The sequence below is a fragment of the Canis lupus genome, chromosome 33 (genome assembly GCF_011100685.1).
Source record: "Canis lupus familiaris isolate Mischka breed German Shepherd chromosome 33, alternate assembly UU_Cfam_GSD_1.0, whole genome shotgun sequence".
Taxonomy (NCBI): domain Eukaryota; kingdom Metazoa; phylum Chordata; class Mammalia; order Carnivora; family Canidae; genus Canis; species Canis lupus.
Genome location: NC_049254.1, coordinates 9,959,487 through 9,975,920, shown reverse-complemented (window position 1 = coordinate 9,975,920; position 16,434 = coordinate 9,959,487). Strand labels below are relative to the sequence as shown.

The window sequence follows — 16,434 nt, the reverse complement described above, 5'->3', positions numbered from 1 at the left end:
GCACAACGATAGGGCCATTCAATTGTCTCTAGATGTGTTGGTTAAAATGGACACATTTTGAAAGATGTGGAGAAAGTCCTTTTACTCCTATTTCACAGAGTACCTTTAGAATTTTGAATAAATTACTTGATTTTTTAAAGATTTTATTTATTTATTCATGAGAGACACAGAGAGAGGGACAGAGACACAGGCCGAAGGAGAAGCAGGCTCCCTGCAGGGAACCTGATATGGGACTCGTGATCCCAGGACCTCAGGATCACGACCTGAGCCCAAGGCAGATGCTCAACCACTGAGCCACCCGGGTGGCCCAAATTATTTGATTTTTTAATTTCACTTCGCTATACTCCACTGAAATAATAGGAGAAGGTGATCTGTTCATGTAATTTAGAACTGACATAGCAGGAATCTGTGAGGCTAGAGAGTAGTAAACATGAAGGATCCAGGATACATCATTTATTTACTAAAAAATGTATTAAGCAAGAGTCTCTTTATAATTTGTCAGGGAAATATATAGCACAAATGTTGATGGATGTGTCCTGGATGGGTTTCATAGGTAATATGTAGAATGGGAGGAAGCAAGCATAATGACTTTTGTTTCCTTTAGGTATTAGATTCTTAAAGATAAAATAAAGAAAGCTGGAATCTTTCATGTAATAATATGGGATATCTTTGCTGCTTCTCCACACTTGGGGAAAGGGTTTTATTCATCTACTTATAAGACATGAAAAGCTTTGGGAATGCTTGAGTCATCAGGAAGTTGAACTATTGCTGGACAGCATGGGAAGTAATATTTTATTTTGTTTTTATGGGCCATACTTCTGAAATAATTATTAATGAGCAACTTGCAACTTGAATGTAAAGTAATTATACCCCAAGTTTGGACTTCAATACCAAAAGTTACAATTGCATCATTTTGTATAGGTTCTGTGGTCATCCTTCCTATAGAATTCCATGCTACACCATGTCCTTTCTATAACAGTTAACATTTGGGCACACTAGTTTTGGAAACATGCTAACATTTAGTTATGCTTTCTTTTAGTTAGTCATTTTTTCCTTAGATCTATTATTCATAGTCTCTTTTTAATAAAGATTTTATTTATTTATTCATGAGAGACACACAGAGAAAGGCAGAGACATAGGCAGAGGGAGAAGCAGGATCCCTGCGGGGAGCCTGATGTGGGACTCGATCCCAGGACCCCCAGGGATCACGACCTGGGCCAAAGGCAGATGCCCAACCACTGAACCACCCAGATGTTCCTCTATTATTCATATTCTGAAAATGTGCCACTTACTGAGAGACATTCAACTCCTTCCACTCATTCCTCTTCTTTTTATTTTGATTCATTCTTTCCCTCTTTACTTTGTTTTCTCCCCTTCTTTCCTGCTTTTACCTTCTCCTTTCTTTTGGCAAATAGAACTAATTCTTGAATTTGTGAATAACTTACACTGAGAAGTAGAGTCAAACTTTTTTAGCAGACCTCAATTGGGTGATATTATATTGTGTGCGCCTCAGTAAATATCATTCTCTTTATTTTTCCAAATCCAAGTTATAGCTTGATTGTGGTTATTGTTTTTATTATATAAAAATAGTAAATTATTCACTTTCTATAGTTTCATTGCATCTCAAGCAGATCTAGTTTTATTTACTTTATAAATAAATGGACTATTTCATGTGGCCCACCCACTTTTTATATAGAGACATTTTGCCCCTAATTTTTTTCAGTTTTTTTTTCCATTGGGCACACTTTATCACAGTAAACTCCACTACTTTTTAGTGCATAGTTTTGAGAGCATCAGCAAATACATGTTTGTGATTACTACTTTAACAAAATACACAATAGTTCCCCCTGCTGCAAAATTCTCTGTGCCACCATACACTCGATCATTCATTCTATCCTCAGCCCTGGGAGCTACTGATGCCTACAGTTTTGCTTTTGCAAAATGCAATAAAATGGAATCTTACAGAACCTAGCTTTAAATTTGGCTTCCTGCACTTAGCATAATTCATTTAAATTTTATTCATACTTTTATATTAATAGATGGCTACTTATTCTTTTTCAAAGCTAAGTAGAAATATTTGTATTGATGTACCTTGGTTTATCTTTCCTTAATTAGTGATATTTGAGTTGTTTCCAGTTTGGGCAATTATGACTAAGGCCTCTATAACACATGAATACCAGTTTTTAAAGGACTTAAATTTTTGTTTGGATAAATTCCTGTGAGTCAGAGTGTTGGTTCATATGGCAAGTGCTTAACCTTATAAGAAACTCCCAAACTGTTTTCCACAGTGGTTGTACCAGTTTGCATTGTATGAACATTCTGGTTGCCCTGCATCCTTGGCAACTTTTGGTGTTGTCAACTTATTTTGATTTCAGCCATTTTATTAGATATGAAGTGATATCTCACTATGGTTTTTATTTACATTTCCCTAATGACTAATGATATTGAGAATATTTTAAAATGTTTATTTGCAATCTATATTCTTTTTTATATAAAGTGTGTGTTCTATTCTTTTGAGTTTTGAAAACTGTGTTATTCCTTTTCTTATTAAAGTATTTTTTAATGTGCTCTGGAAAAGGGAGTATGTATTCTGGGAATTAGCGTTAATGTGCAAGTTTTCTGCCAGCCTGTGACTTCTCTTTTCATCCTCTTAACAATAACTTTCTTGAAGAAAAAAAATAATTTTGACAAAGTTAATTTTTATATTTTTTCTTTCATAGATTGTGCTTTTCATTTTGTCTGTAACAAATCGATACCCATCTGAGGTAACACAGATTTCTTATACATTTTCTACTAAAAGATTTAAGTTTTACATTTTGCATTAAGATTTCTGATCTATTTTGAGAAAATTTTTGTGTAGGGTAAGAAGTGAGTATTGAGGTTTGTTTGTTGATTGCATATGGATATGCAATTCTTTCAGCAACATTTGTCAAAAAGACTATTTTCTCACTGAATTGCCTTTAAATCTTTGTCAAATATCAGTTCACTCTATTTGTATGAGAATTTTTTTAATGAGTTCTCTATTCTTTCATTGATCTATCATTTTGCTAATGTCATATTGCTTATCATTAGAACCTAAGAGTAAGTCTTTAAATCTTGTAGTGTGAGTCTTCCAACTTTGTTCTTCAGAATTGTTTTGATTGTCCTAGATTTTTTACCTATGCCCTTAGCTCTCTTGGGAATACAAGAAAATTGTGAATTTTTAGATTATCTGGTATATTTTTGTCATGTGGATGGGAGTGAAGCTTTTCCTAGACTTTTATCCTAAGTGGAAGCCAAAAGTCTTCAATTTAGTTTGATTACCATGAAACTAATTAGAAGCATTTTTTTTTTGCTATTCTTTATAGGGCATTAATTTTTTTTCCTCTTAAATGTTGATATAACTGAAACAACTTATTTTTTATATGAAGTTTTATATTTTCATCTGAAATGTTGATATAACTGAAACAAATATAGTTAGCTTCCTTTTCTCACTTTGAAGTAAGATTTTTACTTGAGGTATAATCCCTCTCTCAATAAAATTAGCATTACTAATACTTTTGTCATTGTTAGGAAGATATGATAAATTTATTAATAAAAGCTATTTGCATTGTATTTTAACTTACATTTTCTTTTCTCAATATACTAAGTATTTTTGTGAAGATGATGTAATTTCCTTTTGTACCTAAGGAAACTAAAGCCTTTCAAGATTGTATAAATTGGCAAAAGATTACACTGTGTTAAAACCAAGGTGTTAACCAAATATCCTTAGTATCTCATCATTCATGAGGTCTAAGATCTAAAGTTGATTACTAATATAAAATATAATCACAAATTACTGAGAAATTTTAAAGAAGTAGAATCATATGGTCTTAGGGATGTATATTTCAAATGGTGACCCTGAAAATACAAGTAATTCTATAATCTTTCAAGTTGGAAGATCATATAGTTCCTCATTTTCTGTGGTTATTTGGAATTGATGCTTCATAGATTGAACCTGAATTTGAAAGTAACTAGAAGGGAGAAGAACAGTAGAAAATTGAAGACATCTAAAATTGTTTTGGAGAACTTCCATTATTAGTTCTTTAGATACAGCAGCTAGTTAATTTAAATTATCCATGTAATTTAAGACATATCCATTTTCTAGCATTTAAATGAATATAATGTATCTCCCAGTATTCCTATGACTAGAAAATAAAAGGTCTATTTATACTCTTAGCTCTGAATTCTAAAGAAACATTACACATTAACAATCATTGTACTAATAGGTGTCTTTTGGGAAATAAATGATGAGCTCTTTTTTTTTAATTTTTGTTGTATAGATTTCTCAAAATATTCTAAGATTATTTTATTTAGAAATTTCTTTAAAATTAGATTTATTATAAATGGATTATGTCACAATTTTTCTCCTATGTAAATATTCAAAATTAACATGTTTGTTTTTACCATGTATACATATAGATAGAGTTTTCTATCTAGAAACTTTTTATCATATGAGGTTTCATCAAGTAATAGTGCATTCTCATTACATATGTCTTGAAGAAGTTATAAAATGATTCAATTGGATTTACTATTAAATATTACTCAATATTTGGACAGAAGATAAAAGAGATGTTCTTTGAAACTAGCCCTTTATCTGATATGTCATTTGCAAATATCTTCTCCCATTCTGTAGGTTGTCTTTGAGTTTTGTTGACTGTATCCTTTGCTGTGCAAAAGCTTCTTATCTTGATGAAGTCCCAATAGTTCATTTTTGCTTTTGTTTCTTTTGCCTTTGTGGATGTATCTTGCAAGAAGTTACTATGGCCGAGTTCAAAAAGGGTGTTGCCTGTGTTCTTCTCTAGGATTTTGATGGAATCTTGTCTCACATTTAGATCTTTCATCCATTTTGAGTTTAGCTTTGTGTATGGTGAAAGAGAGTGGTCTAGTTTCATTCTTCTGCATGTGGATGTCCAATTTTCCCAGCACCATTTATTGAAGAGACTGTCTTTCTTCCAATGGATAGTCTTTCCTCCTTTATCGAATATTAGTTGCCCATAAAGTTCAGGGTCCACTTCTGGATTCTCTATTCTGTTTCACTGATCTATGTGTCTGTTTTTGTGCCAGTACCACACTGTCTTGATGACCACAGCTTTGTAGTACAACCTGAAATCTGGCATTGTGATGCCCCCAGATATGGTTTTCTTTTTTAAAATTCCCCTGGCTATTCGGGGTCTTTTCTGATCTATAAAGAACTTATTAAACTCAACACCAAAGAAACAAACAATCCAATCATGAAATGGGCAAAAGACATGAACAGAAATCTCACAGAGGAAGACATAGACATGGCCAACATGCATATGAGAAAATGCTCTGCATCACTTGCCATCAGGGAAATACAAATCAAAACTACAATGAGATACCACCTCACACCAGTGAGAATGGGGAAAATTAACAAGGCAGGAAACAACAAATGTTGGAGAGGATGCGGAGAAAAGGGAACCCTCTTACACTGTTGGTGGGAATGTGAACTGGTGCAGCCACTCTGGAAAACTGTGTGGAGGTTCCTCAAACAGTTAAAAATATACCTGCCCTACGACCCAGCAATTGCACTGTTGGGGATTTACCCCAAAGATACAAATGCAATGAAACGCCGGGACACCTGCACCCCGATGTTTCTAGCAGCAATGGCCACTATAGCCAAACTGTGGAAGGAGCCTCGGTGTCCAACGAAAGATGAATGGATAAAGAAGATGTGGTTTATGTATACAATGGAATATTACTCAGCTATTAGAAATGACAAATACCCACCATTTGCTTCAACGTGGATGGAACTGAAGGGTATTATGCTGAGTGAAGTAAGTCAGTCGGAGAAGGACAAACATTATATGTTCTCATTCATTTGGGGAATATAAATAATAGTGAAATGGAAAATAAGGGAAGGGAGAAGAAATGTGTGGGAAATATCAGAAAGGGAGACAGAACGTAAAGACTGCTAACTCTGGGAAATGAACTAGGGGTGGTAGAAGGGGAGGAGGGCGGGGGGTGGGAGTGAATGGGTGACGGGCACTGGGTGTTATTCTGTATGTTAGTAAATTGAACACCAATAAAAATAAATAAATAAAAAAATAAAAAAAATAAAAAAAAAGAAGACACTAGACATTGATAGTCCATGGAGTAATGTGGCAATAAAGATATGCAAAATAAAAAAAAAAAAAAAAAAAGAGATGTTCTTTGCAAATTACAAAACAGTAACAAAGAAGTAAAAATTGGGCTATGGCAGTGGTTGTCTTAGGCCAATCATATGGCATATTTGGTTGGATCTTTCTTCTTTGGGATGCCAGCGAAGGATTTTAAGGATAACTTGCTTTGTGATTTCAGTGATAGGAAAAGTAGATTCAATATAGAGGAAAAGTAGAAGCACTTTTTTTTTTCTTTTCTCTCTCTCTCTGTTTTTTTTTTTTAGATTTATTTATTTTTAGAAAGAGAGGGAGAGAGACAATGTGTGAGTGAGGAGAGGGGCAAAGGGAGAAAGAGCATCTCCAGCAGACTCTCCTGAGTCCCACTAGATGAGGCGGGCTGGGGACTCAATCTCAGGATCCTAAGATCATGACCCCAGCCAAAATCAAGAGTTGGATATTTAACCTACTAACCCACCTAGGCACCCCACACATTTTAGCGTTATGTGAAATGTAATGTAGCAGATGGGCCTGAGAAAACTATGGAGAGAAATGAATAGGAAAGTGAAAAAGTGACCATAGATCTATAGGTATAGACTTATTAGGGTTGAACCTTGTAGTTTATACAAGATAAAACAGAATCATTTGTGATGTTTTATACAAGAAAAGTGATAATGACTTTTGAAGTGAGAGATTTTTAAAAATCACAGACTTTTGTGATTATATTTAGAGGACATATAGACTTTATGTGGGGCAGATAATAAGAAACGGTAAAGAGAGTGTCCTACTATCCCAGACATGGTAAAGGTACAAGCAAACTACACTGAGTACCTATCTGATACATTTAGGACTACCTGTCTTCACGTTCCTTTCCCCATATTCTAAGTACAGGCTCACGAATAGACGTGGCAGGTGCCATTGTCTATGTTTATGAAGAAAGCCTTAGCTGCTGTTATATCACAACTACAAGAACTTTCATTCTATACTAGAGCTATATATCATGATAGGTTCAATGGTTCGTAATTATACACTAGAATATCAAGATGAAATTCCCCCTGCCTATCCTATGTTTTCCTAAATAAATGAACAAAGTATTAAGGTCCATCCTTTCCACTATTTGTTAAGCATTTTCTGTTACATTGTCTTCATAATTCTTTACCTTTTTATAATACTCACTTAACTCCAATTTTCTCCTTTTTCTTCCCAAACCTACCACCTCAGTCTCCAAAACTCTTATATTCTAATTAGTCAAACCACTTACATCTTTGACATCTTTCAGACAGCATTTCCATCTCTTTGCCAAAAACAAAATTTATATTTACCTCAAAGACTATTTCTTGTATAACTCTATGAAAATCAGGATGGTTTATTTTCATATCCTCATGACTCAGAGCTGAGACTGATGACTTAATTGCTTATTGATGCCAAACTCTTCCATTGAATTATTGGAAAAACTTTTTTATCTCAGTATTTATCTCCACCTCAGCTTCTATCTTTGTCCGGGGGGGGGGGGTGGTGTCAGCCTCAACATGACCCACACTGGACCTTTGGTCCCTTGGCGTCCTTATCTCCGATGATCATCTCCATTATACCATAGCCACCTGCTTCTAATAGAGCTCCCCTGATTTCATGAGTTCAAATATGCCACTCTAATGACATTTCTGTTTCCTGCTTGTTTGGCCAACCACCCTGATTACAACTGCTTCTTTCTTTGTTTCTTTCTTTGTTTCTTTCTTTTCTTAGATTTTATTATTTATTCATGAGAGACATACAGAGAGAAGCAGAGGCATAGGCAGAGGGAGAAGCAGGACTGCAGAGAGTCAGGACTTGATCTCAGGACCCTGGGATCATGACTGGAACCAAAGACAGATGCTCAACCACTGAGCCACCCAGGTGCCCCGATTACAACTGTTTCATAACATTAAAACATAAAGTCATCTTGTCTGTAACACCCACATTCCACCCCTAATACACAGTATCGATTCTAATGCTCCACAGTTCAGGGTTGCTTTTTGACCTCTGTTTCTCTTCTGACCATGTATCTGAAACCCAAATGTGACTACACTCTGATGCTTGTTATCTGTTTTTATTTTTTTTCTTATACTACCAAAAATGAGTGATACTTAAAAATATTTATACATGGGACAGATTGCTAACACTTCATATTCGTTGTTCACCTTATGTAACAGTGTATTAAATCTTCTCATGTTTCTCACACACCCAATTCTTGCCCATTCCTCACTGAGCAAAAGGTCCTGTATTCAGAAATAACAGAAGCTGCCAGATGGGAACCCTTTTGGATTCCTATCAAGTATTCTCCTCCACCCCTACTCTTTCAGTCATCCATAAAGTATTTATTGCTTGGCACTGGAAGCCTTTTGCTGAACAAAACAGATTCAATCCTCATATATTTTACAAGGGAAAAGAGAGATTAATCATATATATATATATATATATAATATATATATATACACACACACACACACATACTATTAATTATAAGTGCAATACATTAAAAACATATAGTACCCTTTTAGATTAAACAATGATCTGTAAATTTTCTAGAGGAGTGTCATTTAAATTTAGTCCTAAAGGATGCATACAAATAATCACGAGGACAGTGGGAGGAAAAGCATACCAAGAAGATGAAACAGCAAGTGGGAAAGCCTGAAAAGGAAAGGAGTTAGATACATTGTAGAAACATTAAAAATACCAGTGGGGTTAGAACATAGGGATTATTGCAGGAGAAGCCTCTGGAGAACTATGCTGAGCCACAGCCTGGGTAAAGCATGTAGATTAATATTGTCAATTCTGGAATTAGACAGCCTGTGTTTGAATTCTGATCGTAGCAGTCATTGGTTATGTGGGTAAATTGTTTAATCTTCTTGTGCTTATTTTTCTTATTTATGAAATAATAATAATAGTAATAATACAATTACATAATCGAAGGCATAAAGTCTTTGTGAACTATGAATCATTTAATATATGCAGAGTACTTAGAAAAATTTCTGGCTTCAGATAAAAGGTGAATAAATGTTTTTGCAATTGCTTTTGTGTTCTTATTTAAGTTCATATTAAGGAATTTAGTTTTCATTTTCAAAAGTATGAATAGTCATCAAAGAGTTTTAAGTTGCAAAGTGGCTTGATACTGTAGACATTTTCAAATATTAAATATTACTTGGACTGATGATAAAGAGTGGACCAAAGAAGGCAATAATTAAATCTGAGAGGATATTAGGAAACCAGTCCAGGAGAGAAATGGTAGTAAATTAGCTAAAGCTAATGATTTCAGGGTTGGTATAGTGTATGTACAAAGAGAAATGAATTGATTTGAGATATGTTTTTGTGCTAACAGGTGCCAAAGTTTGTGAAATATTGTATATAGTGACTTAAGAAAGGTGATATAAAAGAAAAGAAAAGAAAAGAAAAGAAAAGAAAAGAAAAGAAAAGAAAAGAAAAGAAAAAAAAAGAAAAAAGAAAAAAGAAAAGAAATCCCCAGGTGTCTGGTTACTGGAGGCATATTTATACAGATTGAAAAAGAATGAAAGATATCTCAGGGCACCTGGTAGCTCAGTGAGTTGGGCATCTGACTCTTGGTTTTGGCTCAGGTCCTGTTTTCAGGGTCCTGAGATCAATCCCTACATTAGGTTCTGCACTCAGCATGGAGTCAGCTGGAGATTGTCTCTCTCCCTCTGCTCCCCCCCCCCCCCGCTCTCTCTCTCTCAAATAAATAAATAAAATCTTTAAAAAAAGAGGGAAAAATGAAGTAACTCTTAAGTTACTTTTCTCATACAATTACCTCTTTAAAAATTGAAAAAACTTAAAGTTTATTACTGTTCCTCATGTATATTTCCAATTGTGAGCCCTTCTAGGCTTATTTCTAAGCTGATCTATTACTCTAACAATTTTGATAATTCTGCTTATCTACATTATTAGAATATGATATCCTCTCTAATTAGTGAATGATTAGTCTTCCTTATTTCTTCTCTTTGCTCCAAATATATTCACAATAAAAGTCAGGAAAATGAGATATGCCAAAAGCAATAGCCACATAACTCCATTTCTATTTTTAAATTATATGGGTAACCCTGATTGTTTTAGGTACTCATTTTGGCTTCTTACTGCCTGTACCCACCCACCTGTACCCACTCACCTGACACCAAGATGACCAGAAGCCTAGAAAAATATAAATAGAGAAGGGCATAGAGGAAATGTGAAACTTTCCTGATACTAAATGGTATCTTTCAGTATCACAACCCTGTCACCAGAAACTTCTCTCACAAATGCATATGCTGTCAGAATATTGCAAGAGCATTGAATAAGTTGGGTTTAAACAGGAGACAGAAACCACACAGTAACATGTATAGGATAAGCTGAACATAAAATTATTAACTCAGACAAGTGATTTGATTAATGAAGGACTGGCTCATTAGAGTTCTCCAGGGAAACAGAATAAATAAGATAGAGAGAGAAAGACATGGAAGGATGTGTTTCAAGGAATCAGATTGTAAGAGTGGCCAAATGAAATCTGTAGGGCAAGCTGGCGGTCTGGAGATCTAGGTCACAGTTGATGTTGCAGTTTTATACCAAAGACTGAAAACTTAAGCAGAATTTCTTCCATTTAAGGGAACCACAACCTTCTCTTAAAACTTTCAAGTGATTGGATGAGGCCCACCCACATTATGGAGAGCAATCTGCTTTTAAAGACAACTAAATGCTGAGTGAAGTAAGTCAGTCGGAGAAGGACAAACATTATATGTTCTCATTCATTTGGGGAATATAAATAATAGTGAAAGGGAAAATAAGGGAAGGGAGAAGAAATGTGTGGGAAATATCAGAAAGGGAGACAGAACGTAAAGACTGCTAACTCTGGGAAACGAACTAGAGGTGGTAGAAGGGGAGGAGGGCGGGGGGTGGGAGTGAATGGGTGATGGGCACTGGGTGTTATTCTGTATGTTAGTAAATTGAACACCAATAAAAAAAAAAATAAATAAAAAATAAAAAAAATAAAAAATAAAAAAAAAAAAAAGTAAAGACAACTAAATGTAAATGGTAATTATATCTCCAAACAATTGTTTAACAACATCTAGGGCAGCGTTTGACCAAACAACGGGTTAGCATAATCCAGCCAAACTTGACAAATAGAATTGACCATTATGGCTAGGAAGAAGTAATAACTCTAAAGAATTGAAGAATAACAGTTATAAGGAGTAGCCAACTCCTTGAGCTTGGATAAACCACCTTAAGAAGAGACCTCCGGACCCCCAGAGCTGAATTTCAGACCTTGAAAATGAATGGCTGTTCCTCACTGGATGACACAGAAGTAGCTGTGTTGCTGCACAGTGGAACTTACTTGGAATTTATTTTCTAAGTTGCCATAGAAAGTAATGTCACCTTAGAGTCACTCTGTGAAACTTCCGAAGTGGGGATCTAGGGAGCCTACTGGTCACTGGATGCATCTGACTGCTGTGTACTACAGAAGCTGAACATTGAAAAGGCTGCCTTTGCTGCAGGGGCTGGCGGTAAGAAACTGTCCACACTGTAGGAGTGGAGCCTGATAAAGCCTAATGTGCTGTAGGAGCTTGCCAAAAAGACAGCAGAACCATGAGAGTGTCTCTGTTTCCTGTATTTATCTCTATTATCCTGTACTGACAAAGCTTCATACCTTGCCAGCTGACAAAGGAAAATCATTCAAAAACTTTAGATCCCTTTTTGCCATGATAAGTGGATTTAGAGCCGAGATGCAATAAATTAAAAACTAACACAAGTATTGTGTGTTGACTTATGGAAGCTACTCCATGCAGCAAGATCTACAACTACAGAAGCAAATTTAATCAGGGGCCGCAATGGAATTGGGTAAGCAAATGTGTGCCTTGTAGTTCTGTCCTGTGTCCATAGGCTGTACGGTAGAGCTGTCTATGGGAAAATAGCAGAGAACATCACCAGTGAGAGTGTCATTGTATTGGAAAATATTGCTACAGGCAGATGCAAAGAACCAAGATTATTAAGCCAGAAGAACTGATTGTATTTCAGAAGTAAAGATTCTATCAGAGTTAGAAAATGCATGGTAAGGATTTCTCCCCTACTCACTAATTGCCAATCAGGACATGTCCTTGAACTCTTCCTTAATACAGACTGAAGGGAACTGCTTTACATTTATTGCAGTTACAGAGGACTTGCATTCATGGGTGATCTTTCTCAAAGAAGCAAGCAAATTGAACTGAGGTTGAAGAGACAGAAATGGGGCAGCCCCACAAGACAGTCCAGAGCACCCTTTGGAATCTTCCTTTTGCATGTCCCCATTTTCCTCAATAAGCAGCAGGTGGATCTGCAGCATTTTGAGCTAAGGAGACCATAGGAATATAACCCAAATACTCACTGTTGAAAACTCCAGCCCCTATATCCACGTTATTGCCCTGAAAAGTCTTATAGACAATGTCAGTTTTTCTTTCCTTTGGCAACCATCCTGGTATTGTGATACCAGGTTATATTGAGCTAATGCAGAAAATATTCTTACAATTGATTTTTTATAGATATTTTTAAATCCTACTAATCAACTAGCAATGGATTTTTGTTCTTACTTTATCTCTAGGAGAATTGGATATATTTAGCATTTCCTATGATTAATCTTGGTGTGTGCATAGCTTGTCACATCAGAAACCTCCAGTTCCTGACCCCTGAGGACTAGCAGCACAATTAGCAGTGACACTTATCTCAGAGACTTTTAGAGGAAGAATATAAAATTGTGCACTGTAATAGTATTTTATTTGCTCCTGCACAATACTGCACTTCCTCTTACTGCAAAACTAAATGTCAGTCCAGGATTTCTTGCCTTGTGGAATTAAGAAACTTTATTAAACGGAACATGAATAAAGTCATCTATATTTTAGTTTACATTGGTTTCTGGATGAGAAATGCTAGCGTTTTAAATAGTATTTGGCAGACTTTCCTTGAAGTGGATCATAGGTTTTCTTTTCTTTTTCTCGTTAGAATATCTTTTTATTCATCAAAACACTCTAGTTGTAACAGATATGAAATTATGCTCATTGAAGTTACACTGAGTGGAATGGGAAATGGGTTGTGAAATCACTCAGCGGCGTATAGTAGAATGGGGTGCAGATGAAGCTGTATAACAATGGGAAGCAGGTTTTAAAGCCAGAGCTTAAGGATCTATTTTCTTTAACCTATATTTTGGTTACAATAGGAGTTTACAATCTTGTAGGTTTTTTTTCCCCTAGTTCTAATATTTCAGAATATGTCTTTGGGAATTAAATGATTAAATATTATTATTCTAGTATAAACGTAGAACAGAAACACTATGAATTAGTGCCTTCTAATAAATTGCACTGCCTTTTGATATTTAGTTTATGGGATATCATAATAAATGAGGAAACAAAGATGTTAATGCTTCCCTAGTGAAAGTGGACTATAACTCCCCAGGAAGAGACATCTTAGCATTTTGACGAAGGGGGCTCTCTGGATCATCGGTATTGTTCTTATTTTTATGCCCACAACTATTACTGCTCAAGAACCTTCTCTCTAGTCTTTGATCTTACAGTCACAGTAGTATTTAGACCCAGCTATTACATCATCATATATATGAGAATTTTCCAGAAATAAATTGTATGCATACATAGAAAAAAAAGAGTCTAGACTCACTCAATTCAAGAGAAAAAAGAAAACAGACTTTATAGAAAGATTCATTGCTCTGTAATATTTTGTTGATTCTCCTCAGTTACATAATTCCTAATCTAAAATCTCTCTGCCTGTAGTTTAGGGATCATCCTCCCACCCCTCCCTCCCTCCCTCCCTTCTCTGCCTCCCTCCCTCCTTCTCTTCCTTCCTTCCTTCCTTCCTTCCTTCCTTCCTTCCTTCCTTCCTTCCTTCCTTCCTCCCTTCCTTCATTTTTAGCCTAATTTTAATCTAGCCCTTCTTAAAACACTATTTCTAAGCTCCTGATTGATGAGGAGCCATGCCCGCCACCTCCTTTTTTTTTTGTCCTGCAACTTTTGTCAAAACTCAGATTAAGAGGCATCCAGATTAAAAGAATTTTTGTTCCTGTGTCTCACAGCCCACTGCTCTTTTCCAAGGGAACTCTGGTGCCCACCATTCTTTTCTGAAATCTCCAATTCACATAATGTATAAAAGGAGTGCTTGCACAGGTGCTCTGTGCTTTTTTGAAAAAACACAATTTACTACAAAATATCCATTGTTCACAAATCACAGAGTACAAAAATTGCAATACACTAAGTGCTTTCTTAGTCATTTTACTTATGATGCCCAACTCAATGTCCCCCAAAGGATTTTCAGCAAATTATTAATTCTGGAAATACTTTTTATTGAAAAAGAAGTTCTATGGATAAATAATTTGGGGAAAAAAATCCTGCCACATCCTCCCTGGGGATGTATAATGCATATTAAATACATCCGATAAATACTGAAATAAAGATAATTCATCTCAAACATAGTTTATTGTGGAACCTTTTTATTGTTACTGGATGTAAATAATTTACATGTTACTTCTTGAATCTATTCTATTTGATTCTAATCAAATTCCTGAAATGTGACTAATATTACAGCCAATTTATATATGGAAAGTAAAATTCTTAGGTATTTCAACATTATTTTCAAGATGAATTCTATTAAGTGAAAGAGATAGGACTTGAAGACTTGTATGGGTGATTTTTATTTCACACTGTCTCCAAAGCAACCAAAAGCTGCAATTCAGTGGAACTCAAAGTTAAGATGGTTTCTTCTTTTCATGTGCCTACATTCTACATACACTAACAGTTGGCCTCAAATAGTCATTGCTCTCTTCCTCCTGTGGAGGCACTACATCTCTCCCTTACTTCTTTTCCAGAGAGGAAGACTTGCAAAAGAATTAAGCAAAGCCCAGCACACTCTTTGAGCCAGGTTTAAAAATGGACAGTAATGTTATTCTTTAAAGAAAGGAGCAAAGACTTTTGCTCTCTCACATATTCTGGTCCTGGCTTCTAAGACCAGGTTTTGTTGCCTCAGGACAGTGTATTTGGCCATCCTTATCCATGTAGGTGGTTAAGGAGGAAGCCAGGGACTGCTCTATAGACCAAGTCACCTCAAGGTGAAGAGAAGTGTCATGAGCCTGGCAAAACTTACTAGTCCTGTGCTGGGCCACAATGGAGTGCTTGCACAGGTGCTCTTAAAGAATATTTCCTTCCCCATTGTCTGTTATTTTCTGCATAGCCACATTCAGGAAGGACTTGTAGGGTATGAGGACCAAATTCACACTTTGAAAGGGTGTTGGTAAACAGAACCAATCCAAGCACATCCTTGTAGGCTAGTAGCCTAAGATACGGCAGCACAGAAATTATAATCATCACCATTAATAATGAATTATTATTATCTGCTTACCATGTATGAGGCAGCATGCTAGGTAATGTAAACAAATTATATCCATTTAAAACAAAGACTCTTAGCTGGCTGCCTACCAGAATCACCAGGAGGGTTTTTAGGATATGCTTGGACTCAGCAACTGTGAGTTTAAAAATGATGGTTTATGCTTAAAAACTGCATTTAGGTTAGCTATCAATTCAAATTTGCTTACAAATAACTCTGGTAATCTTATGTACAGAATATGGATGTATCTCCAACCCAGCATCATTGAAGAAAATTAGTTACATTCCCTGGTATAGTATGCACAAAATTGTTTTATACAGCATTATTTATCGTTACATATATATTTTCCTTATGGATAACTATCATTGAGGTAGTTAGTAATTTGATCACTGCTGTCCTGGGTCATGTTTGAAACATAGCTGAAGAGCTGGATTATATTTTTCCAATTATAAAGCTCTGAGCTTCATAGTCCCTCATCAGCCAACTTTCAAGTACTATATTTTACGATAAACTGGAAAGTTGACATGGTTTTATTTGTTCTGTTACTTACAAAATGCCAGGAGAGTTCCAAAGTCATGGTAATTATTATTGTGAAACAGAATAAGCAATAAAATAAGGTTTTATTACTGCGCAAAAAACAAACAAACAATCCTACCTTCTGTACATATCAAGAAAACTCCTACGATTATTGCAACAAAAATGAAAAACAAAAAGTTACTGCCTCTGAGAAATAAAACAATAGACATATTATAGTCTTGAGACCCCACATTTACATAATATATTTCAGTATACAAGCATCAAAGTAACAAGTACTTTTATGTGGATGGGTTTCTTCAAAGATGTGAAGGTGCTTTATATGCATTATTTCTATAATCCTTTCACATTACATCTGAATGAAGCCTAATTATTTACAAAGAATGAT

The 16,434-nt window shown here is 35.4% G+C and overlaps 1 long non-coding RNA gene across 1 annotated transcript; it reads left to right on the top strand.

Annotated features, from left to right (window-relative positions):
• Window positions 1–8,876: 8,876 nt before the first annotated feature.
• On the top strand, window positions 8,877–12,213 carry LOC119867285. The gene is made up of 3 exons (XR_005383049.1): window positions 8,877–8,919; window positions 10,764–10,863; window positions 11,228–12,213. It is a non-coding gene; the product is annotated as an uncharacterized LOC119867285 (long non-coding RNA).
• The last annotated feature ends 4,221 nt before the right edge of the window (window positions 12,214–16,434 follow it).